Source organism: Papio anubis, chromosome 13 (genome assembly GCF_008728515.1).
Source record: "Papio anubis isolate 15944 chromosome 13, Panubis1.0, whole genome shotgun sequence".
Classification (NCBI taxonomy): domain Eukaryota; kingdom Metazoa; phylum Chordata; class Mammalia; order Primates; family Cercopithecidae; genus Papio; species Papio anubis.
The window spans coordinates 14987142-15013359 of NC_044988.1; the positions used below are offsets into that span (position 1 = coordinate 14987142).

Sequence of the window (26218 nt, forward strand, 5' to 3'; positions counted from 1 at the left end):
GAATAATAACAATGATCACTAATTGCTAGATGCTACTAAGAAAACACTAAATATCCAAATATCATCCTATTTTCTCTTCACAATAACCTTACTCTGATTTTACAGATGAGGAATCTGAGACATAGAGAGATTTATGTAACTTGTTGTATTGGTTCTGGCAGATTACACTGTGGTAACAAACAACTCCAAATTTCAGTTGCTAACAGGACAGGGTCATAATAAATATCAGTTGTAGGTCTATGGTTTGGTCCTGGCACTTCCCACAAAGCGCCTTTACTCTGAGATTTGGCTGAAGGAGCTGACTCTCTCTGCAACATGCTCTTCTCATAGCAGGGGGAAAAGAATAATGAAAAAAATCATGGATTGGATCTTAAATATTCTTTTTGCAAATGGTTTTTTCTTTTTATCACTTTTGCTCATATTCACTTGTCCAAGCAAGTCATATGGCCAAGCCTGAAATTAGTGGCTGTAGGGGGAACTCCTGCCACAGCGAGGGACTCTGAAGAGATGACCCAGTAGAGAATAAAAGCTTGTATTTTAAGCAAATTATACAGAGTTGCCCAGTCTCATAGTCAAAAAGAGGCAAAACTGGAGTTTGAATACAGCTCTGTTTAATCCTTAACCACTGCAATGATGCTTCCATTTTGCCTTTTTCACTTTGCTGATTTCAAGTATTGAACACCTGGCATGTCTAACTACACAGTCCTTCCATGCTCCTCACTGATTTAGCTGTTCTCCCTGAATATAACTTCTGGTCTGAATGAATTATAACCTTGACAAATATGTAGTCAGTGTAGCTGAACTGCAGGTCCCTGCTTTCTGATCAGCTTGGTAAGGCCAGGATAAGTGTGAGTCTGTTTTCCAGCTTCTGCTCTGCTCCACATATCAAATAAAAGTGCTCCCATCTTCAACATGATGGATACAGATAGCTTCTTTATTGTTGTAGGGAAATTCACAGGGACCAAATTTTAGCAGCGTGGCCTTAAACCCTGAAGAACCATATTTAAACTTGGACGAGAAACTTTTTAGGATGATTTCTAACCAGAAACAAATTGTGGTGGTTAAACATGCTCTACAGGAAGTCTTGTTTATTGCTGGTCTCAGGGAACTGAATTAGTGAGGTTCTGTCAACACACTTGGATCATTTCAGAGGGGGTTAGCCCCTCCAAAATCTACCCACTCATGTCATCTTTCACCACTCATAAAGAGAGGCCACAGACTTAAAGCTTCCTGTCTTTTTTTTTGCCAATGTAAGGAAGCTGCAGAATCTTTTATGCTTTATTTCCAAATAGAAAATATATTTTGCTATGACAAGATCCAGTTTTAATCATATATCAATGATCATGTGGGCTGAATTCTTCTCTTGTAGGCAGCAATGTGGACCTGTTTTTTAAATTAGCATTTGCAAAAGCTACCTTATAACTTAAAAGTTGACTTTGTTTTTTAAAGAATATTATTGGAAAAGAAAATAAACAGATAGTATAAAACTATCTTTATTACAATCTCTTTGCAGAGTATGACCTCATTGTATTGCCCTTTAAGAAACTGTGCTTACTTTCTCAAGTGTACACATCCAAACAGTCTCTGAGGGTTCATCTCTGCAGTTAGCAATATACTAAGATTTATGGTCTATTAGAGACAGTGAAGGTAAGACAGAATTGTATAAGTAAAAGCATAATTTATAGAGTTTTAAACTTGAAACAAGACTTCTTTCCAAAAAAGCAGTTATTTCCATGCTAACTTGCCTCCCAATATGCTCTTGTGCACACATTGGGATTGAATGGGATTGAATATTTCACAATATATTTTTTTCATTGGATAGCTGGTATATGTGAAATCATGATGAGGCATAAAAAATCACAATGTTTTTCAATGTTCTTTTCTATGCCTTTCAAATCTTAACAAAAAGGACATACTGGGGCCCCAAAACTAGAATAAGACTTTTATCAGAATGCAAGAATCATAATATAGGTGTTCTTCATATGTGCCTTCTATGAATTTTCATCATGTATTTTTGTGTAAATAAAATAGAGAAAATGAAAATTGGAAAATGTGGTTCTGACCAAAGAATGCTCTTCAATTTCCTCCAAATTTAAGGCTTCATTCTTACCCAATACTTAACAAAAAGCAGTGCCCATTTAGACTTGGCAATTGTGGCTTGACTCCTGTTGTAGCTTTATAATTTTCTGTACAAGTAGCAATCACTGCAGTAGTTTTGATTAAATGATTACCCATAGGCCTACTCTTGAATGAAATGACAAATATTCACTGAAAAAATTCAAGTAGACACTGTAAACTCGGAAAATTTCTAGGATGAATGTGCTCCAAATGGCATTATGTGTTAGAGATAGCAATGATCTACAACTCAAACTTTAGAATCTACTTTCTATAGAGGGAAGAAACTGGCTTCATTAACTGAAAATGATGCAGAGGGTGGGGGAAGTTTTTAAAAATGTGATGTAAGGAAACAGTTTGGGGAACTCAACACGTTAAGTACTTGCAGAAAGTATGGTGGATGTGTGTAGGCTGACATGTATGTGTGGATGTGTGTAGGCTGATATATATACCAGAAAAAAAAAAATCTTGAAAAGAGACACAGAAAGGCAGGGAATTGTATCTCCCTCCTTTTCAGTTCCCATCACTCATTCTATTCGTTGTATGAATAAGAACTTGTTTTCTTTGAACACCAACAAGAAAAAATTATTTAGGCATTCACATAAGAAAAACATCACAAATCTTATTTTAATTTCTATGATCTCATTACTAAGACAGTTGTATCTCTAAAGAGTAATACCCTGTGCCTTAGCTATATCATCTTCATTTCAGTTTTTCATCCTTGGATGATGAGACACCAGTGGGGCAGATTCAAAATAGTCAAGCATAAAGAAGCTCTAGGCTACTTTCAAAATACATATTCACAACTTAAAAATAAACTTAACTTTTGCAAGTACTAGGTTTTAGAAACATACTCTATGTTTTACTTGCAAAAACAACAGAATTATTCAAATATCTAAGTATTGGGTTGTTCTAGATACTTCTGTTTATTTCTTTTCAGTTGACAAATGAATATTATATATATTTATTGTATACAACATGAGGTTTTGATATATGTGTATATATATTGTAGAATGACTAAATCTAGCTAATTGTTCTAGAGAGACTTTTGATCTTAGCAAATCCTAAAATGATGCTGATTGTAGATTAAGAGTTCAAAGGAATGCAGTGCATGGGGAATTAATTTATGCCACTGATATTGAAACAAATTATTTGCCTTTGAAGTATGGGGATTTTACTAATGCAAAGATAAAATATATGGGTTGCTACTTTATTTGCAAACCATAGAATAAACATTCACTTTGGGTTGAATGTAAAGTTTTCTTTCACTAAAGCATAATAACATTGGAAATTTATATAATGATACTCTATTAATAATTAAAAAAATAAACTCAACAGGTTTTAGGAGAGAAGCACCAAAGGACACAAATTTTCATTTTCACTTTGCCATTAACTTGCTGTGTGATTAAGTGTTGATTTCAGGTGAATGAACCTACCTCAGTTTTATTTCCAATCTACAATGGAAGAGAGGGTCTTAAAAATTAGGACTCCCCATGGTTAATTCTAGATATAATTTGGATTTTGTTACTGTAAGCCCTGCGTAGGCATAGTTGGGAATTAAACAGAGGCCTAAAATCTCTATGAAAATAGAGTATGTTAAGTCAGCTAATTAAGAATGAATGGGAGATTTTCAGTACATCTTTCTTTAATGGCAGCAAGAAAGGCAGGGTCAAGAGTGTAGAAGATAAGGTAGGATTGGCAAGGGTCTGGCCAAGAATGGGAAGAAAAGAGAAGAGCTTCTCATAGATGTCCCCATAGTCATAAAGGAATGTCAGCAGAAGGATTTACTGTAGACAACGGCCTTTCTTTTCTAACACTGGGGATGACTTAGAGCCTCTTGAGAACGGACAGTTTTAGTCCATGTGGCATCCAGCAGAGGAAAGAGTACCAAAACTGCATGTTCACATTGACATAACCCTTGAAGTTTACAAACCATGCCCCCATGTTAGCCTAATGTTTCTTTTCAATATTTTAATGGCTGAAGCAGGGAATGAATGCAGTGGTTAGGCATATGGACTTTAGAGTCAGACAGTCCTGGGCTCAAATCCTGTTCCATCTTCTTGTCTGAACTGACTTTGGACAGTCCATTCCTTTAACAAAGATGTGTTGAATCTGCTATGCTATGCACTGGTAATAAATAAGTAAACGATGATTTTTAGATTATGACAAGGGCTCTCAAAAATAGAATATAGTTATGAAAAGGACACTAACGGAGCCTGGCTAAATGGGACTAGGTTTTAGGAAAAACTACTCCTAGGAGGCAGCATTTGAGCTAAGACAGTTGAGAAGAAGGAGCCAGCCATGAAAGGTCTATTGGAAAAAAGCTCCCGGAAGAAGAAACAGCACATGCAAATATCCTGTGGCGGGAAAGTGCTTACCTGGGCCAGGAAAAGCAATTCAGCTAATGTCCCTGAGTACTGTGAAAGAAGGAGAACATAGTGTGTGATGAATTCAAAGAGGTAATTAGAGGCTAGGTCCTGTGGGGCTTGTAAGACATGAGAGGACATTTAGATTAGACTTTTATCTATACAATTAAGCCACTTTGTGGCGCGGGTGGGGGGTGTGGGCATTGCAAAGGGCATGACAGTATTTGTTTAATGATTTTAGGAGATCACCATCGATATTCCAACAAAGTAGATCAAAGAACAGTGAGAGTGGAGACAAAGATTCCAGTTCTGAGGCTATTTTAGTTTTTGAGATAAATAGCTTTCTAGTCTCAGCTTTCTTACTTGTAAAATGGGAATAATAATAGGCACATCATAGGGTAGCTGTAAAAATAAAATGAGAAAAGATAAAAGAGCAAATACACAACTCTCACAAATAGTGAGCCTTCAATAAACAGAAGTTGTCATTGTCCTCCATATACACACAAGAAAACTGACTCTCTTAGAGGTTAAATGACATTGTCCAGGTCAGATAGTAAAAATACATAGATGGCTGAAGCTTGAATCCAAGTTGTAGAATTCCAAAATTAGTGTAAAAGTCTACACCCACATAGTTAGAAAAGGATAGACTTCAATTCAACAATTGCTTCCAAGACACACAAAGAATGCAAGAACAGTTCAGGAGAGGTCATGTGATGAGAAGCAGCTTGTCACATGTGGCAAACTCTGAGTGATTGAATTACTGGTATAAACAGCATATGAAGGAAGAAGGAAGAGTTGAGGTTGGGAGAAAAGGATCAGAGGTGAAATAATTACCAACAGGAAAGATACTACAGTTGAAAGTAAAAACTATGACTTCTATAGGCTGAAAATGAGTAGGATATCTAGACTGCCAGGGAGAATGGGGCAATAGTGTCATTGAGTAAGTAGGAATTGACAGACATTAAACATACTAGTTGACTTATACTGCCTCATATGAGCCTGATAGCATTTGCGTGAGCACTCAGAGCACATGGTGTACAAATGTGGAGATGGAAGCTTTGCTGGATTAAGTGCCTTGTTTAAGTCCACTCAGATGGCAAATAAAAGAACCAAGAGAGCCCAGATTATTTTCCTATAGTTCAAGCTCCATCTATTGTCTACATTTACATTATCCTATGTGCCCTGTGTAATAATGAAGATGGTTGGGAAAGAGCTAGAAGCAGAACAAAGCAGAAGAGGTGGATGATAGGACACTGAGGGCATGAAGGAAGATTTAAAGGGAAGGCAGAAAGAGGAGGATAGAAATCAGCATCTATCCAGATAATACTTGGATATAGGTTAATGTTGGGGAATTAGGAAGAGAAGAACAGTGCCTGGAGGACAGTAGAGACAAAAAGACTTTAAGAAGTAGGAAAGGAGGGAGGGAGGAAGGGTGGGAAAGAAATTGGCAAAGGGGAAGAGGGAGAAGGCATGGGAGAAGAAAGGAGAGAAAAGCAGAAAGAGAAGGGAAGATATACTGGCAAACAAGCTGTTGGGGAGATTACAGCCGGTATAAGCAGATGACTATGCCTGGGGAAAACATCTCTCTGAATGGGAAAACAGGGATATGAAACTCTGAGTGGGTAAGTACAAAGAGCCGGTGATAATTCATAGCAGTTACAACAGTGGGGCTTACATGGTTTGGAGCTGGAGAAGACTGGAAGAAATTTTCCTCTCCATTGCTTCCCCTCTCTCGCAGCACTCAGGAACATTGGCTGAACTGTATCCTTTCTTGACATGATTATATTTCCTGAACCTCAAATAAGGACACATAACCTGATTTAAAAATAAAAGAAAAACTTTGCTGCCACCTCCGCATAGGAAAGATAACCTAAAAAATGTACTTAGCTGGCATTTTTAGAGCATTTTCATGATAATATGACTATAGTAATGAAGAATAGTTGAAATTGAGATATCTCAGAAATTCCAGAAAATGTGGTAAAAATAATTAATCCTTTCTGAGTGCCAAGCATTGTTCTAAGAGTCATTCAATCCTCTCCACAGCCCTGTGAAGTAAATTCTTTTATAAACTTTTATAAACTCCACGTAATAGATAAGAAATCAGTGGCACAGTGGGGTTGAGTAACTTCTCAAGGTCATAAAAATAGCAAATGGCAGAACTGGACCTGCATTTTGTGGTTTCCAACTACTACATGAAATTCCCAAAGGGCTTGATTACATTTCTTTTAGTTCTGTGTGATGGCAATGTTATCTCAAAAGAATTTTGGAACAGACAGGTTATGAGTTTTACAGTTTCTGTTAATTTAATCTACCATTTAAAATATTTATATATAGGTAAGTAAAACATTATGAACCACCAGATAATGTAGGCAAAGAGCTTTGAGATCTTCATAGGTTGCTGACATGAATAGTACTCACTCCCTCTTTCAAAATGAAAAATATCTTGCCAAACAAAGGTGAAAAGTCCCAAGCCAAACACTAAAGTAGGTTGTATTTCTTTCTATGTTGCTTTATGAAATATTGGCAGCCAGACATATTTCTCAACCCTAGAAGACATAAATCTTTCCAAGGGAAACCAAATTTCTTTGGTTTGGCTGCCAAACTATGACTTCAGCCTTGAATCTCATCTCAGAAAACTGTAAACACCCTTTTCCTCCCCTGTGTTTAATTTCAAGCATATCTTCCCTTCCCAAAGACCATCTTTCTTCCTTTTCAGTGGCTGTCTCTCACCCTATCTCATCCTGCATGCCAACCTGTGAGTGCTGACCTGCTGAGAGATGGGCTGTCCACGGCAGTTCAAGCCCTCTGCACCCCCACCCCATGCTCACGCCCCTCTGTTCTTCTTTCCTTTACTTTATACATTTTTCTTTTTACTAACAGTTCTTAGCTTTCAATTCACATTCCATTGAGGGTTGATGATTTCTCTCTGTAAGTTTTTTTCCTGGACCTGCTGCTGTCTCCTTTATCACAGCGCACCTTGACTTCCTGCTTTGTGCCTATATGGCAAAAGGATTCACAGGTTTCATTTAAAAATAGTCTTAAATCACTTTTTCCAGTAACCAAAGGCTAATTGACTAGATCGACTCATGAACAATTAGATCCACATAAATATGCAAATATATCTGAAGCTATATGTGCCTTAGGGTGAAGAGAATTCAGGTTCCTACAAATGGGGAAGGGATGATGTTCATACTCCAGAAATTCAGATCAGCATGATATCTCCGGGCATTCATATGAAGGAGACAGTAGGGTGTAGGGGAATATGCACTGGACTGGGAGACAGGAGATCAGGTCCTAGCTCAAGTTCCGACTCAAGACAAACCAGCTCTGTGACACTGGGAAGAAAGTTATACCATCATTCACTCTGGGTGTTAATTTTTTTCATACGTAAAATAAAGCACCAGACTAGGTAGATTCGAAATCTGGATAAACTTTAGAATCTCTTGAACGCTTCTGGAGTTTCACAATAGATATAGAAATTAGGGCTTCAACGCAGACATACTTAATGAGAATCCTCAGGAATAAAGCCCTAGAATCTGAATATATGGTTTGATGCAGCCACCCTAGTCTAGGTTTAAGGACCAGCATCAGGAGGCCTTTTGATTTGTTAAACTATTATGTCCTTCAAGTTTCATCAGTATTTCCCAGGCAAGGTAAATTATGAAACAGGAACACACACTGCTATCCACTAGAATAATGCTTCAGAAATGGCTAGTGCTGAAGTGAGCCAGAAAGGCTGAACTGTTGCTCTGGACTAGTTTATCAGTTGCTTGGATGTTCAGGGGTTCTTGTACAGCAAGTAACAGCAACAATCCCTCCTCCTATATGATTTTTCTGTCTTAATATACTGTAATTACAATCATTTTCAGGGCTACTCCTAAAAATAGACATTACTTTTATATAGCCGTGATCTGACCAGGTCTGTTTTCACCTTAAAGATACTTGTCACATCCCTCTCATAAAGATTGTATCCTTGGCTCTTGGCATCTTATTGGCGTATGAAAGTGCCATGAGAGGAACCACCTATAGTTGCAGTTCAGAAGAGCCAGGTGAGCACAAGGCCTTTCAGGATCTGGGAATTGGTTGATCTCATTTCTTTCTCCCCTCCTCCCACCCCAAGAATCCTTTTCATGGTAAAAAACATTATGATTTCTTTTGGGGTAATTATTTCTTTGATTCTTGGGTAATTGCCCCAATTTAATTATTGGCTTCCTTTCTTCACACGTTCCTCTATCTATTCCTTTTGTCCGCTGATTTGGTCATCACTCCCACAAAAAGCAGAGTGTGTTTTGGCCAATGGGGTACTAATAGACGTGATGCAAGCAAAGGCTTCAAATGCGCTTGCGCTCTTATACTTTGCCGTGGGAAGAGCCTCTCCCATGCAGCCACCACCCTGCGGCCTGGGACCCAGAATGAACTGTGTATGGAGTATATCTTTGCCGTCTGTCCCACATCTTTAAGCAGAACCCAGCTTACAACAGCTGATCACCAGCCTATCTGCAGGTAGGAAATACATTAGTATGATTTAAAGCCACTGAGTTTTGGAGTGGTTTGTTCCATTCCAATAACTGATTGATTCAGTTCGTCAGTCAAGGTTTTCGGCCTTCCCCTCACCAACAGGGAACATGTGACCAATCTAGGCCAATTAGATCTTTTTCCCAGAATTACAAAAGGCTAATGAAGAATAGGAACTGCCTCATCCCAGCAATGAGCCACTCCCTAAAAACTTCCTGTATTAGCTCCTGATACATGGATCACTAAGGCTCTCCCCATACCTATTCTTTCCTTGTTTGTTCACCAAATGTCTCTCATGCTTTGTCGGTTCTTCATATCTTTCTAATGAAGGTTTCTTATATCACTTCCTTATGTTCTCACGTATGTTTATATCGCAATCAATTGTTTTCTATTTAAGTTAGAGCCTTTTCTACTGTGTGCAACCATAAACTCTTAACTGTTACTGAGGGCCTCAAAGGGAAACAAAAGGGTGTCAAAAGGAAAAGAGTGTTAATCACACAAATGGGGCAAAAGATAAGCTGGATCTTCCTGTACATTATAATTTTATTTATGAATGGGCCAGACACAGAGAGTGTGCACTGATAATTCAGTGATTTCTATGTGTCATCATGGATATTATAACATTTTAGAATGCCAAATGTGTGCCATCAAAAATGTATAGAAACATAGGCTCTGGCAGATGTTGAAAAATCTTTTTCATCAGAACCATAAGTCTTTGCTTATTTTTTTTAAAATAATATTTATTATTATTATTTCACTAGTGTTGGGGGAACAGGCGGTGTTTGGTTGCATGAATAAGTTCTTTAGTGGCGATTTCTGAGATTTTGGTGTACCCATCACCCGAGCAGTGTACACTGTACCTAATGTATAGTCCTTTTTCCTCTCACCTCCCTCCCACCCTTCTCCCTGAGTCCCCAAAGCCCACTATATCATTCTTATGCCTTTTTGTCCTCATAGCTTAGCTCCCACTTATAAGTGAGAAAATACAATGCTTGGTTTTTCCATTCCTGAGTTACTTCACTTAGAATAATGGTCCCCAACTTCATCCAGATTGCTGTGAATGCCTTTAGTTTGTTCCATTTTAGGGCTGAGTGGTATTCCATGGTGTGTGTGTGTGTATGTGTGTGTGTGTGTATACACACACACATATATATTCTTATACATATTCTTTATTTACTTGTTGGTCGATGGGCACTTAGGCTGGCTCCTTGTTTTTGTAATTGTGGACTGTGCTGCCATAAGTATGTGTATGCAAGTATCTTTTTCATATAATGACCTTTATTCCTCTGGGTAGATAACCAGTAGCAGGATTGCTGGATCAAATGGTTGTTCTACTTTTAGTTATTTAAGGAATCTCCATACTGTTTCCCATAGTGGCTGTACTAGTTTTACATTCCCAGCAGCAGTGTAGAAGTGTTCTCTTTTCACCATACCCATGCCAACATCTATTATTTTTTAATTTTTTAATCATGGCCATTCTTGCAAGAGTAAGGTGGCATCTCATTGTGGTTTTAATTTGCATTTCCTTGATAATTAGTGATGTTAAACACTTTTTCATATATTTGTTGGCCATTTGTGTATCTTCTTTTAATAATTGTCTATTCATATCCTTTGCCCACTCTTTGATGGGATTTTTTTTTCCTGATTTATTTGAGTTCCTTGTAGATTCTGGATATCAGTCTTCTGTCAGGTGTATAGATTGAGACTATATTCTCCTACTCTGTGGGTTGTCTGTTTACTCTTCTGATTATTTATTTTGCTATGCAGAAGCTTTTTAATTTAATTAGGTCCCATCTATTTATCTTTGTTTTTGTTGCTCTTGGTTTTGGATTCTTGGTCATGAACTCTTTGCCTAAGTCAATGTCTAGAAGAGTTTTTCTGATGTTATCTTCTAGAATTTTTGTGGTTTCAGGTCTTAGATTTAAGTCTTTGATCCATCTTGAGTTGATTTTCATATAAAATGAGGAATGAGGATCTAGTTTCATTCTTCTACATGTGGCTTGCCAATTATCCCAGCACTATTTGTTAAATAGGGTGTGCTTTCCTCACTTTATGCTTTTGTTTACTTTGTCAAAAGTCAGTTGGCTGTTAGTATTTGGTTTTATTTCAGGGTTCACTATTCTGCTCCATTGATCTATGTGCCTATAATTATGCCACTACCATGCTGTTTTGGTAACCAAAGTCTTGCGGTATAGTTTGAAGTTGGGTAATGTGATGCCTACAGATTTGTTCTTTGTGTTTAGTCTTACTTTGGCTATGGGGGGGTCTTTGTTGGTTCTACATGAATTTTAGGACTTTTTTCCAGTTCTATAAAGAATGATGATGGTATTTTAATGAGAATTGCATTGAATTTGTAGATGGCTTTTGGCAGTATGGTCATTTTCACAACATTGATTCTACCCATCCATGAGCATGCAATGTGTGTCCATTTCTTTGTGTCATCTATGATTTCTTTCATCAATGTTTTGTAATTGTTCTTGTACGGATCTTTCACCTCCTTGGTTAGGTATATTTCTAAGTATTTTAGTTTTTTGCAACTGTTGTAAAACGGACTGAGTTCTTGATTTGATTCTCAGGTTAGTCGTGTTGGTGTATAGCAGAGCTACTAATTTGCATACATTAATTTTGTCTCCTGAAACTTTCCTGAATTCATTTATCAGATCTTGGAGCTTTTTGAATGAGTCTTTAGGGTTTCCTACGTATATGATCATATCATTGGCAAACAGTGACAGTTTGACTTTCTCTTTACTTATTTGGATGCCCTCTATTTCTTTCTCTTGTCTGATATCTCTGGCTAGGACTTTCAGTACTACGTTGAATAGAAGCAGTGAAAGTAGGCATCCTTGTCTTGTTCCACTTCTCAGGTGGAATGCCTTCAAGTTTTCTCCATTCAATAAAATGTTGGCTGTGGATTTGTAATAGATGCCTTTTATTACCAAGAGCTATGTCCCTTCTATGCCAATTTTGCTGAGGATTTTAATCCTAAAGGGATGGTGGATTTTGTCAAATGCTTTTTCTGCATCTATTGAGATGATCATATGATTTTTGTCTTTATTTCTGTTTATGTGGTGTTTCACATTTATTAACTTGTTTTCATTACACCAGCCCTGCATCCCTGGTATGAAACCCACTTGATCATGGTGGATTATCTTTTTTATATGCTGTTGGATTCGGTTAGCTAGTATTTTTGTTGAGGATTTTTACATCTATGTTCATCAGGGATGTTGGTTTGTAATTTTCTCTTTCTATTATGCCATTTCCTGATTTTGGAATTAGAGTGATACTGGCTTCACATAAAGATTTAGGGAGGATTCCCTTTTTTCTATCTTTGGCAATAGTTTCAGTAATATTGGTACCAATCCTTCTTTGAATGCCTCACAGAATTCAGCTGTGAATCCATCTCATCTTGAAACTTTTTTGTTGGCAATTTGTTTATTATTGTTTCAATTTCGCTATTTGTTATTGGTCTGTCAGAGTTTCTATTTCCTCTTGATTTAATCTAGGAGGGTTGTATATTTCCAGGAATGTATCCATCTCCTCTAGATTTTTTAGTTTGTGCATGTAAAAGTGTTCATAGTAGACTTGAATGATCTTTTGTATTTCTGTGATATTGGTTATAATATCTTCCATTTCACTTCTAATTGCACTTATTTGGATCTTCTCTCTTCTTTTCTTGGTTTATCTTGCTAATGGTCTATCAATTTTGTTTATCTTTTCAAAGAACCACTTTTTGTTTCATTTATCTTTTGTATTTTTTGTTTGTTTTATTTCATTAGTTCTGCTCTCTTCTTTTTTTTTTTTTCTTCCACTGAGTTTGGATTTGGTTTGTTCTTGTTTCTCCAGTTCCTTGAGGTGTGACCTTAGATTGTCTATTTGTGCTCTTTCAGGTTTTTCAATGTAAGCATTCATTACTACGAACTTTCCTCTTAGCACTGCTTTTGCTGTGTCCCAAAGGCTTTGATAAGTTGTGTCACTATTATTGATCAGTTCAAAGAATTTTTTAATTTCCATCTTGATTTCATTGTTGACCCAAAGATCATTCAGGAGCAGATTATTTATTTTTCATGTATTTGTATAATTTTGAGAATTCCTTTTTGAATTAATTTCCAGTTTTGTTCAACTGTGATCTTAGAAGACACTTGATATAATTTTGATTTTCTTAAGTTTATTGAGACTTGTTTTGTAACCTATCATATAGTATATCTTGGAGAATGTTTCATATGCTGATGAAAAGAATGTTTATTTTGCAGTTGTTGTTATTTATCGTGTTCTGTAAATATTTGCTAAGTCCATTTGTTTTGGGTTACAGTGTAAGTCCATTGTTTCTTTGTTGACTTTCTGTCTTGATGACCTGTCTAGTGCTGTCAGTGGAGTACTGAAGCCCCACATTATTATTGTGTTGCCATCTATCTCATTTCTTAGGTCTAGTAGTAATTGTTTTACAAATTTCAGAGCTCCAGTGTTAGGTGCACATTTATGTAGGATTGTGATATTTTCCTGTTGGACTAATATTTTTATCATTATATAATGTCCCTCTTGGTCTTTTTTAACTGTTGTTAAAGTATGTTCTGTCTGATATAAGAATAGCTAATAATCCTGCTCTCTTTTGTTGTCTATTTGCATAGAATAATGTTTTCCACCCCTTAACCTTAAGTTTATGTGAATCCTTATGTGTTGGGTGAGTCTCCTGAAGACAGCAGATATTTAGTTGGTGGATTCTTATCCATTCTGCCACTCTGTATCTTTTAAGTGGAGCATTTAGGCCATTTACATTCAACATTAATATTGAGATGTGAGGTACTATTCCATTCATCATGCTAGTTGTTGCCTGAATACCTCGTTGTTTTTTTCTTTGTGTTAAGGTTTTATAGACCCTGTGAAATTTATCTTTAAGGAGGTTCTATTTTGGTGCATTTTGAGGTTTTCTTTCAAGATTTAGAACTCCTTTTAGCATTTCTTGTAGTGTTGGCTTGGTAGTGGCAAATTCTCTCGGCATTTATTTGTCTGAAAAAGACTTTATCTCTCCTTCATTTATGAAGATTAATTTTTTGGATACAACATTATTTTGTTTGTTTTGTTGTTAATTATTTTGTTTGAAGAGGCTAAAGATAGGACCCCAATCTTTTCTGGCTTGTAGGGTTTCTACTGAGAAATTTGCTGTTAATCTGATAGGTTTTCCTTTTAGATTACCTGAAACTCTTGCCTCACAGTACTTAAGATTCTTTCCTTTGTTTTGATTTTAGATAACCTGATAACTATATTCCTGGGTAATTAGTTTTTGGCATAAATTTCCCAGGTTTTCTTTGAGCTTCTTGTATTTGGATGTCTAGATCTCTAGCAATTTTTATATAGAATGTCAGAAATCAAAAAATTCAGTGTCCTGCTTAGAAGCAACTATTATTTTTTAAAATGATTTTTCTACAATAACTCCTAAACTCAACAGGTGAACAAGACATGTTCTAGCTTGACAGTCCCACTGGCTGTTGAGATGAGCAAGGTCTTGAATGTCACCTGAAATTATACTCTACGTTTGTTAATATTAGGAAACCATTGCTTCTTCAATTTACATTTTTCCCTTTTTGCAACAGCCTCATGTTAAAGAAGTAACATAAGTTTAATTATTCTAAGTGAAATAAGCCAGTCACAGAAGGACAAATACTGTATGATTCCATGTATATATATGAGGTTGGTAAAATAGTCAAACTCATAGAAACAGAGGGTGGAATGTTGGTTGCCAGGGAATGAGGTGGAAGGAGAAACAGGGAGTTGCTGTTCAACGGGTAAAGTTTTAGTTGTGCAAGATGAGTAAGTTCTAGAGATCTGCTGTACATTGTGGCCTTAGTAAACCACACAGTATTATACCCTAAATAATTTGCTGAGGTTAGATCTCATGTTACATGTTCTTACCATAAATCAATCAATCACAGATTGGGGCAGAAGGTGATTTGGATCTTCCTGTACATTTTAACTTTACTTATGAATGGGGCAGACACTGAGATTGAGCATTGATAATTCAGAGATTTATTTGTGTCATCATGGATTACATAACTTTTTAAAATGTCAAATATGTACACATCAAAAATGTGCAGAAACAAAGGGCCTGACAGATGTTGAACACTCTTTTTCATCAGAATCATGAATCTTTGTTTCCATGAATCTTGAAAAAAAGACTGCCTAAGATCTTTGAAATGAATATATACAACATAAAACAAATCCATCACAATTAAAAAGTGACTCAAAGGAAATAAAATTCTACAAGCGAAAAAATAAAAGCGGCCACTAGACCCCACACCACACCCATAAACTGTTGCACAACTGTTACCACCTCCAGTGATATATTGCCAAATCAAAGACCAAGGTATTCTCAAGATGATATGCTAAATTCCTTACCCAGGCATCCCTGTAGATCCTGTGCATTACAAAAGAGAGGAAAATTGGTTTCTCTCCAAGGACAAAGAGTTGGTAGAAAAGAAAAAATTTTAAGGCATGTGTCTGCTGGCAGAGCTCTAGGCAGAGGTAGTATCCTTGGGAATTCCTGCCCTTCCAAAAGATTCTCTGGGGTTGTGTTGACAGCTTATCTTCAGAACACAAAGAGAGTGTTGGGAAAATACTAAGACCATCAACAAGTAGCTATCACTTTATTGAGAAAATGGAAAATGTGGTAACAAAATGGAGCAATTTTGTTCAGAAGCCCTAAAGTTTGCTTTGACTCCAGAGAGTATATAAAAATATTCAAATTAAATTCTCAAGCAATCACTAGGACAGTTCTTTTTGGTTTCTGTGCACCAATTGTGAATTTCAGATATAGTAAGTACCAGTAAGTCCCACAGTTTGGATCAGAATTATTTGATGAATATTCTTATTACCTTGTGAAGCTTGCTAAGAGATAATTTCTATTTCAGTTACAAACAAGTGTGCAGGAATGGATGGATTCTACAGTGATACCACAATCATGGATATTCAAGCTCCCTCACTGAACAAATCTTTATTAAGCCTAATATCTGTTATGTGACATGTCCTGTGCTAAACAATGGGTGCCCATAGATGAATAAAATATTATCCCTTCTTTATGGGACTTATTCCCTAATGAGGAGGAATTCCAGAGTTTAAACTTAATAAATGGGTTGTTTTCAATTCTATAATGGAGATATAGAGGTTTCTGACTCATATACCCAACTGCTTTCTTGGAAGTATAATACAATGGTTATGAGCATAGTCTTGAGATTCGTACTGACTTGGACTTGCATCTAAACTCTACCTCTTACAAACTGATATGTAGTTTCTATGAGCTTCTGTTTTATTGACTTTAAAATGAGGACAAAATCATAGCTATTTCACAGGTTGTTATGAGAAGTAATTGAGATCATACACATAAAAAACCTTGCACAGAGTAAATCTCCAATAAATATTAGCTTGGATTATTAGTATATTCCAGGCTAACACTTGGGTGGGCAGAGATGAATAATTTACTGTCACTGCCATTAAGGATCTTGCAAGACAGTGTAAGAGACATCACCCTCTGTAAATAGGTCCACTCACAGAGATTCCATTGTTCTCTCCCTTAAGAAAACATGAATATTTCTGCTTTGCCACACCATGATCTTTGATCTAGATTGGAAATACTCATTTTCGTTTTATAGGACTCTTACAAAAAATATAAGTCATATAACTAATAAATTATGTCTTATATTAATAAGATTATAAATAAAAGATAAAACATATATAGAACCTTATATAAAATGGCCCTATAATTAGCTGAGATAAGACAGAGGAGGAATAATAGGAATTCATAAATTTTCTCTTTGGTTATAAGGTTTCATTTATTTCTTTGTTTACTTTAGTAGTGAGATGTAGCATGCATACTATAAAGTATGCAAGTCTTTTATGTACAGTTCAATAAGTTTTACTTATGTGCATACCTATTGACCACTCCCAGATCAAACACCCTTTCTCATGTACCCTTCCAATAATTACTTCCTCACCAAATGTAACCACCCTTTTGATTTCTGTATATATATGTTTTGCCTGTTTCAGAACTTTACATAAGTAGAATCAAATATTATGTACACGTTTACCTCTGCTCTATCATTCAACATTAAGTGATACTCATTCAGGTTGCATGTTGTAGTACTCTGTTTTTTTTCATTAGGTTTGATTCTTTTGGTAATTTTCTATGGGCACATTAATTTTATCTACCAATAATGGCATCTGTAGTTTTTTCTACATTTCTGATCCTTGTTTCTTTTTGTTCATTTTTCTTATCTTATTGCACTGGATAGAACATTAAGTATAATATTAAATAGAAGAGTCAAAAGCAAGACATTCTTATGTCATTCTCAGTTACAGAAAGAAAGTTTTAGTTATTTATTTTAACATTTATTGCCATTAAATATTATTTTGGTAGAGATTTTTGGTAGGTATTCTGGCACATTAAGAATATTAGATATTTTATTCTGAAGGATTGTTATCCTAAGCAAATGCTTTTTAAAAATCTGTTGTGATGGTCATATTAGACTCCCCCCCCCCTTTTTTAGTATAACAAATAACATTTATTTCTTCTTCTATTATTACACCAATTTTGTATAACTGGAATAAAGCCTACCTGGACATAAGGTATTACTCTTTTTTTTGTATTCCTGGGTAGAATTCACTATTTTTTTTATTTTAAAATTTTGCATCTATTTTAATGAAAGATTTGGCCATTACCACCAAGAAATTTTAATAATGTTCTCTGGTGTTAAGGTCATGCTGGCCTTATAAAATGAACCACAGCAGTTCTTAGAGGGAAATTTATAGGTCAAAATGCATGTATGCATATATTACAAAAGGTTAAAGCCTGAAAATCAAAGATTAAATGACCATATAAAGGAACTAGTAAATAAACAGCAATTTAAAGTCATAGAAGTAATAAAATATTTAAGAGATGCAATCTATGAAATAGAAAACAAAATGAAGTAGAAAAATAAAGAAGGCCAAAGTTTATTCTTCAAAAATAATGAAATTGATAAACCTCTATAAAGATTTGACAGGCACAAAATAGAAAAAAGCCACAAATTAATATGCAAATAAAAGAGAATATCCCTACAAAGTATACTTTAAAAAATAATAGGAATATATAATTTTAAATATTACACCAATAATTTTAAAATTTAGAAGAAATGGACAAATTCCTTTTTAAAAGTTAACTATCAAAATTGATGAAATAATCTAATTTTTCTTATATTGTTGATGAATTGAATATAAGTCTGAAATTTTCTTGCACAGAGTGTTTCATGCCTAGATAAATCCTCTGGTCAATTTTTGCAAACATATAAAAAAGAAATCACACTATTGAAAAGTCAACCATAACTTCAATGTTGCTCCTTTAAAAGTAATGTATCTTTTTTCTTATAGATGCTTTTAGGATTTGCTCTTTATTTTGAGCTTTCAAGAGTTTTACTATGATGTATCTAGGTGTGATGTTCTTTGATTTGCCCTGATTTTGATTTATAGATATGCTTGAATCACTAGACTTCCAACAATTTTAGATAATTCTAGGCTGTGATCTCTTCAGAGAATCTTGTCTCCCTTTCTATCTCACTTCTTTTTCTGGACTCCAATAACACATAGTTTAATCTTTACACTGTGTACCTTATGTCCCATGGTTTTAAAGCATCTCTCTTTATCTTTCTTGTCTCTCTTTTTCTCTGTCCCTTTCTTTCTCTCCTTCAATCTAAATATTTTCTAACCTATCTTCTTATATATGAATCCTTTTGTATGAGTCTAATCTGCTGTTAAATACATTAATTACAAAGATTCCTATTTTGTTATTTTTATAGTTTCTTAATTTGCTGTGCAATTATCCACCTTTCCTATTTTCCTTGAACACAATAATCTAAGTTATTTTACTGTTCATATCATTGTCCCAACAGCTGCATGACTTACAGATCTGTTTCTATTTTCTCCTGATTTTTGTAGATTTGGTTATTTTTCCTGGCATCCTGGCAGTCTTTGAATGAATGATAAATAATGTGTATGAAAATCCTAGTGGCCCTAGGTAATGTTATCTACCCTAGAGAGAATTTCATTTTTATTTGTCAGACATTAGAATACAAGTATTTCTCCTTGATCCAGTAAAGACTAGTCTATTTCTAGTTTTCTAGCACTCCTAGGCAGTAAGCTTTCAGTGTTTGCCACTAAAATCCAAGAGTGTTTATTAAGGCCTTTAGCAAATCCCAAAGCTGTGATAATCTCTGCTTAGCTTTTTAATAGTTGCTTTTTACTTATTTTCTTAGAATCTTGCTCTGCTTAATTACTGATTAGTGGTCACAAAATGTCTTGAGGGAAATTTCCTACAGAATGTAGGTCTCACTTTTCTATGATTCCCTTTTCTCTAAATCTTGGTCCCTCATGTTCTGGCTGTTTAGGTTGGTCTCCAGTGCCTTCAAAAACAGCATTGGTTTTGGTGTTTGTTTGGTTTTTATTTTGATTGTTTTTGTAGATGGTTTTGTGCCGTAGCCAACTTTCAAAATTCTCTTATAGAACAGTGGGTCTGATACCAGCTACTCCATCACAACTGGAAGCAGACTGGTCTTTAAATATATTTTCATATTACCTTATCTAGACAAACCATGAGAAAATCGGGGCAGCTGTAATAAGAACTGTTTTCCAGATGAAGAAATAGAAACTCAGAAGCATTAATGATTCCCCCAGATGGTCAGTAAGCTGCAGCGCCAAGTCAGTCCTAAAATCCTTGTCATCAGCTCTTCATCACTGGCACTTTCTACCTTACTAGTGTTTACCAAAATTCTGTCTCTGATAGACCACTTAATGGTCTTTTGGAGTAACTGTGATGACTAATTTTTGTGAAAAATTATCATAATCTAAACAGCAAGTATAAAGCATGATAAAAAATATAATTTTCATTAATATTATCATCTCTTACCAAGGATTGGGATGGTTTTGTTTGGCATCCTCCACAGAAATAAAAATCACTCTTTTAGCTCAAACTATAAGCTCTGTGTCTTTTCTTTGCTTAGTATTTATATCAGCTATGCTACACTCTGCCTTTGCAATACTATTCAACAGTGAGAATGCTAGCATGCATTAGGAGACTTCATCAGAGAATGAGAGATATTTCTATTGTAAATGAAACCAAAGCTTGTGGACAGAATACACTGAATATAACATTCAGCTCTCTTTCACCAATGATGTCAGTGAGAAAACTGTAAACAAATAACAAAGGTTTCAAAGTTTCAAACTGGAAGATGCAGTAAATGAAGTATTACCACTACCCTTTAGTTATACAAACAAATAGAAAATATTTGCTCATGTTTCATTGATTATGTGAATGTAATCTTGAAATCAAGTCAAGAAAATATTAATTGATTTATCTGATGAATTAAGCAAATATACTGTTAGTTATATGACTTGAATGAACAATTTCAAGTAATAGAAAAGGTCTTTACTGGAATTAACAATATTATGAAGACTTTTAAATTTTATTTATTATTTCAAGTATTCATGTACACAATTTCCATCTTGAAATGCAAATTAAAACTATAGTGATGTCCTTCTACAAATCCATGAGATTGAGTAAATTTAAAAGTCTGACAATACCAAGTGTTGGTGAAGATATGAAGCAAGAAGCTGTTATGCAGGGTTGGTATGAGTGAAAATTGGCTTATGATTACTGTATTAATTTACATTCCAAACAACAGTATATGAGGTACCCTTTCTCCACATTCTCACCAACACTTATCTTTAAACCACTTTAGAAAAGTGTCCTTACCCATACAATATTCTATGACTAAAAAATAACAATTCCATTGCTGGGTATATAACTAGAAAAATGTATATACATGTATTCAACATACCTATGAGAAAACAATATTCTATGGCCAAACAATAACAATTCCATTTCTGGGTATATACCTAGAAAAATGTATTAATATACCTAGAAACATGTAAAAGAAAGTTCATGGTAGCAATTTTTGCAATAGCTGAAAATAATTCTAACATTCACCAAGATATCAGAATGTTAAAATGGATAAATAAATTGTGGTTATTAAGATGGTGAAATTTTATGCTACAGGAAAAGTGAACTCACTAGAGCTAGGTACAATAAACCTAATTTAATCTTACAAACATACTATTCATTGAAAGACTTTTTTAAATTATGAATTTATATAAAGTTTAAAACCAGTTAATATTAGCCATTTTATTTAGGGCCACATATAAAAGCAATAAAAGTACAAAGAATCTCAAGAATGAAAGTAATGTGCCTATCAAGATAATGTCTTAATCTAAGAGGGATAAAGAGAATGTGATTGAAAAGGGATACCCTGGGGCAAGGGGTTGCTTCTACAGTGTAGACAACAGTCTATTTCCTTATTTAGGTAGTAGTTAAGAGGATATTTACTTTCTGATTATTCATTACATTGTGCATTTATGGCCTATGCACCTTTCTCTTCAAGTGTTGTATTTCACCATTTAAAAAGTTATAAAAGTTTCCTTTTGGAAAACAGCACACTCCACTTTGGAAAAGAAGAATCTCATTTTCAGGGGAGTAGGCTAAAAGGACAGGTACTGCCATCTGATTTTATCCACAAATTTCTGTACTGCATTTCCTTCAACACCAAATCAAGATTAGTAGGCAGACTCATGTGTGGAGACTCATGTGTGGAGACTCACATTATGAACTTTTGCTCCAGGAACTAACACAGGAATATACCAGGAAGGCCAAGAAAATCTACAGACCCTTTGAAGGAAGTGCATTGCTCCCGTAGACTCCAAGAAACTTGAAAAACTGAGAGTGCTCAAAGTGTAAATGTGTGAAAGAGGGATGATCCGTCCTCAAACACACACCCTCAGGGGGGAACCTGAAGGTCCAAATCACAGGAGAAAGATCCAACCTTAACTGGAGCTGAGACAAATTTAGAGAGCCGAGTAAATACAAGGGTAGAAGAAGCAGCGGGAAGAGCCCTGTGAGTTCTCTTGGGCTCCAGGGAAGTCATTTCTGACTTTGTCTCACAGAAGTCCTTGAGGAGGGCTGCCAGAGGAACTGGGAAAAGACCACAGAGAGAAGGAAACATCCAAATGAATTTTGTAACAGTTTCAACCAAACGCAATCCCACTACTGGGTATCTATGCAGAGGATAAAGCAGAACTAAACAAAATTGAAATAGAAAACAAAATACAAAAGATAAATGAAACAAAAAGCTGGTTCTTGGAAAAGATAAATAAAACTGATAGACCATTAGCAAGATTAACCATGAAAAGAAGAAAGAAGACCCAAATAAGCTTAATTAGAAATGAAACGGGAGATATTTTAACCGACACCACAGAAATACAAAAGATACTCACACATGCATGTTTATAGCAGTACCAGTCACAATTGCAAAAATAATGGAAACAGCCCAAATGCCCATTAATCAATGGGTGGGTAAAGAAATTGTAATTGTGGATATGTATACCACGGATACTACTCAGCCATAAAACAGAACAAAATAAAAGCATTCGCAGCAACTTGGATGGAACCGAAGATTACTATTCTAAGTGAAGTAACTCAGGAATGGAAAACCAAACATCATGTGTTCTCACTAATAAGTGGAATCTAAGCTCTGAGGATGCAAAGGCATAAGAATGAGACACTGGACTTTGCAGACTGCAGGGAAAGGGTAGGAGGAGCGTGAGACATAAAAGACTACAGATTGGGTTCAGTGTATATTGCTCAAGTGATGGGTGCACCAAAATCTCAGAAATCACCATTTATTCATGTAAGCAAACACCACCTGTTCACCAAAAATTGAATGAAATAAAAGTAAATAAATCAATAATTCTAAAAATTGATAGACATATTGCTCATCACCAGCCGTTCTCTGTTACAGAAAAGTATGTAGAATGGCAATCTGTTGCAAAGTCCTTTACTGTGTGGCAGTGCTTCTCCTTGCTCTATACATGCCTAATGCCCCATTAGTGACAGTATTACTAACAGTAATGTTATTAATACTCTTTTCCTAATATACATCATGCCGCAGGAAAACACCAATGACAGACTGAAAATTTCCTCTAGCGTGGATTTTGAATAATTAGCAGGAAAAAATCATCAATCACTTTTCATCAATGTATACACCACATATTAGTGAAGACCTGATTCAGAGCTAACATACCAGTGATTTTGCCAGTTGAAAAGCAAAATACTTCCCAGAACACACACATCGTATGCCTTTAATATTCCATGACATAAAACTGTCCTATGATAGGGAAGTTTAGCCAAAGCTTATTATGCTTTCATTCTAAGCTCATTATTCATTATTAACTTTGAAGCTAGTTTTACCAGCTACCTAGAAAAAGTATGACTTGCACCTATACAGTAGTATCCCCTAATCTGAGATTTGGCTCTCTGCAGTTTCAGTAACCTGTGATCAACCATGGTCCAAAAATAACCAATGGAAAATTCCAGAAATAAACAATTCATGAGCTGTAAATTGCATGGCATTCTGAGTTATGTAATGAATCTTGCATCATTTTGTTCTGTCTTACCTGGTACATGGATCATCCCTTGTTCCAGTGTATCCACACTGTCTATGCTACTCACCCATTAGTCACCTAGAAACCATCTCAGTTATCAGACTAAGGAAAAACATAGTATTCGTAGAGTTCCATACTCTCTGGTGTTAGACATCCACTGGGCATCTTGGAATGTATTCCTTAGGATAAGGGGATTCCTAAGGGGGACTGTAAGGAGGGGGCTCCTTTTGGTTACAAGGAATGTGACTTCTAAAGCATGCCTCTGTAGTTGTATATTCCCACTTTTGTTGGCAATAAAATCCAGCAATTAATTATTTTTAAAGTATTTTTATAGAAAAAAATCATTTCTATAGAAAAAATCATTTTTAAAGCCTGAGAAGTACATAGTATGTGCATGCAAAGCTCTGATGACCTCATGTTACTATTTAATCAAGTTTTCTAAAAGGCAATTTACTATACACTAGGGTCAAAATGATCACTGGCCTTATTAAATCAAATTTTCCTTTGTTTATTTTTGGATTTCCTATTTTCACTTTTATATCCAGATGCTTCTAGCTGTTTTTCCCTTGTCTAAGCACATACATAATCACAATCTGTGTTCGCTCTGAATCCTGGTCACCAAAGATGATTATAGTGGTGGTATATTTCTGTCGATACTTTTATAACTGTCTTTATGTTTTCATAAACTACTTTTGTGTGGTTGCTCTTTTTATAAAATCAGAAACTGAATAATAAATTCCAATATTGATGACGCAAAAAAGTCAAATGTAACAAATGCAAATGGTAATATGCTAATAATATGAAAATAAGTTGACCTAAGTGTGCTGCATTCGATTAACCGAATAGAAGCTGAGACCTGATCAGCAGAGTTCTTGCAGCATGTGGGCCACTTTTAGGATGCTAATGACTATTAAAACCAGAGCACACTTCAGTGAGAATTACATTTAATCTTAAGTTTTAAATGTGTTAAATGTGTTAAATGTTTGTGAATGAAAGGTTTTAAGTTTTCTTTTTCCTCTGAAGTTCACAAACTATTTGCCCCAAAGCCACCAGAGGACAGGAGTGATTTATGGACCACACTTTAAGAAACACTGCTTTGTGTTCTGCTGTGATCTTCAAAACCAAACCCAAGACTTTCAAAACCCATCCAGTCAGTTTTAGCACCCTGAAAATCTAATTAGCAATTCAGTTCAAAGTGCTACATTTCTTAGCTTGCTCTGTGACCAATTTTAAAAAAAGTTTTGCCCAATACAATTATGAAAGTTATGGCTAGCATTTTCCGAGACTCAAATTTAGATCTCAGAGCTCCCCCTTATTTTCTGCTACGGTCTTGGGCTTACAATCACCCCATGTACTAACAACACTTTCAGACAGAGGAACCTAGTGAAGGGACACAGCCTCACTAAAAGATTTTTGGATGCTGAAGTTCTGGGGACATCTTCTCTGCAATGCAGAGCTTTTAGTGAGAGAATATGTGAAAAGTCAGAATACTTACTTCAGGAGCACAGCTACAAGCTGGGAAGCTCTATGAGTTGGGACCCAGACACCAGATCTTGTTTTCCTGACATTTGTGAAATTTTTCAATTTTATCATATTGCCTGAAATGAACAAATGAAATGAAAAGATTCTTTGGGGCTGATTTCCATGTTACTGTAAGGTGCAAATAGCCTGGAATGATTATGATTACCTCACTGCAAATTATTTCGATCACCAGGAATTCCTTTTGATGACAACAATGTATTTTGATGAAGATGAGTGAAGTATCTTATACTTGACAGCAGGAAAGGAGGGTTTCATAATAAAACAGTTTAGGGAAACATGACCCACAAGTGAGTTTGTGAATAAACACAAGTGAGTATGAGAAAGTGAGAAAAAAATAATTATAGATGAGTTTCTGGAAGAGGGTACCAAACCACTTTTGTTTCTTTCAGGTTGTTGTTTGGGATAACCTTACCAGTAATGTGAGAAGAAACTCTTTTTTCCCCTTCTCATTCCTTCACTCTTTGGGCTTATATTCCTAGACTCCCACATAAATGGCAGAAAAATTTGCATCTTATAACACAGGGGTTTTTTATTTTTATTTTTTCCTAATATAGTACTTTATATTATGGGTTACATTATGGGTTGAAAAGTTTTTGGGAGGGCTGGGCGCGGTGGCTCATGCTTGTAATCCCAGCACTTTGGGAGGCCGAGGCAGGTGGATCACGTGAGGTCAGGAGTTTGAGACCCGCCTGGCCAACATGGTGAAACCCCGTCTCTACTAAAAATACAAAAACTTAGCCGGGCGTGGTGGCAGACATCTGTAATCCCAGCTACTGGGAGGCTGAGGCAGCAGAATGGCTTGAACCTGGGAGGGGCGGAGGTTGCAGTGAGCCGAGATCGCGCCATTGCACTCCAGCCTGGGGAACAAGAGTGAAACTGCGTCTCACACACACACACAAAGTTTCTGTGAGAACCTATCATATCCCCCATTCATAATATTCCTTCTACCAGAAATCACAAACTGAATTCCAAAAACCTGGATCATAAATACATATTTGAAACACAACTCACGTTTATTTTATGTTTACTTTTTCAGTCGCAGTCTTGCTCTGTCGCCAGGCTGGAGTGCAGTGGTGTGATCTCGACTCACTGCAACCTCTGCCTCCCGGGTTCAAGCAATTCTCCTGCCTCAACCTCCTGAGTAGCTGGGATTACAGGTGCCCACCACC

General features: G+C 35.8%; 1 long non-coding RNA gene across 2 annotated transcripts in view; it reads right to left on the minus strand.

The window, feature by feature from the left end:
- LOC110740449 overlaps positions 1-25733 on the minus strand; it is a 216273-nt gene extending 190540 nt beyond the window's left edge. For both annotated transcript variants that reach the window (XR_002517671.2, XR_002517672.2), the window contains exons 1-2: positions 25003-25733; positions 6157-6296 (exon numbers count right to left, since the gene is read on the minus strand). This is a non-coding gene — a long non-coding RNA (uncharacterized LOC110740449). The remainder of the gene's footprint in view (positions 1-6156; positions 6297-25002) is intronic.
- Between the last annotated feature and the right edge of the window lie 485 nt (positions 25734-26218).